Here is a 1,347-nt window from a genome sequence, read left to right on the forward strand (position 1 = left end):
TATAAGACGCTAATTCTCCCGGTGGTACTCTACGCCCACGAAGCGTGGACGTTGAAACCCACACTCAAAAAAATCGACACGTCGCATCCACGTGAAAAATCATGTAAACTTCTGTACAGCAACTTACGTGAACTTCATGTACTAGTTAACGGGAAAATTGATAAAATTTACCTGGATCGCACGTAAACTGGTTAGTATGAGGGCGAGTTACCAACAATTCACGTGAATGTTACATGAAAACTGTGATGAATGAAAATTACCTATGTTTTCACGTAAACTTGACGTGCTGATTTTTTTGAGTGCACGAGCACTAGGCGTTTGCGATCAATTCTTGGCGGCGTATTAGACCAAGAAGTGTGGCGTAGGCGTATGAATTATGAAATATACCAAGTATATGAAGATACGGATATTTTGAAGCGACTAAAACGTATTAGCCTACAATGGGCTGGCCACGTAGCAAGGATGCCGGATGGGAAACCAGCGAAAACAATATTTAGCAGTAAGCCCGACAGAGGCTGACGACTTCGAGGCAGACCCCGTACCCGTTGGATGAGTGCTGTTGACGTGGATGCTGAAGCAGCGGTTGTTGAGGGTGACTGGAGAGTGGCAGTCTCCTCAAGTCGGCATGTATTCGATAAGTGAATTGTCACCGAAAAAGTGAGAAAGTAAGTAAGGACGACGAAACGTTCGTGAAGGTGAATTATGGGCAGCTTCCTGGGCAGTAGTTCCTGAAAGCCACTGGTGACTTCAAACTTATTATTGCCAATAATTTCACAAGAAATCTTATGATCTGGCAAGGTATTTACAGGTGCGGACAAAAACTTGGGTTTTCGTGACAAACAAGACTATGAATTCCAAAATATACAAGACGGATCTGAAGATGCCTGTCAAGGTACAAAAACACATTCTTCCGAACATTAAAACTCGTAATGAACCTGTAAAGTTTTGACTTGATTTAGCAAGCTCGGGACTGGAGTGGATTTCTTCAAAGAGGATATCAATCTACTAAACTACCCGCAATTCCGCCCAATTAAGCTCAAACAAAAGTTGAAGAGTAGAATTCGGAATGCGATGGAGACTCATCTCTGGTGAAATAAAACCATTAACTGCTTAATTTTGGAAGTTGCTGAATTTGACCGATTTAAAGGGAGCAAAATAAGACGGTATATCCGTGGCCTATTGCAACCTGGTATCAGCACCTGTGGCTCGAGCAGCACGTTCCTCACAATCGTGTGTGTGACTTTGGTTAAGACCATGAACAAAAAAGCACTAGCAAAAATACTTCCAACGACTGTAAACATGTAAATGTATAACATACAAAGCGTCTGGTACGGGCGGTCTGCGCAT

The sequence above is a fragment of the Sabethes cyaneus genome, chromosome 1 (assembly GCF_943734655.1).
Source record: "Sabethes cyaneus chromosome 1, idSabCyanKW18_F2, whole genome shotgun sequence".
Lineage (NCBI taxonomy): Eukaryota > Metazoa > Arthropoda > Insecta > Diptera > Culicidae > Sabethes > Sabethes cyaneus.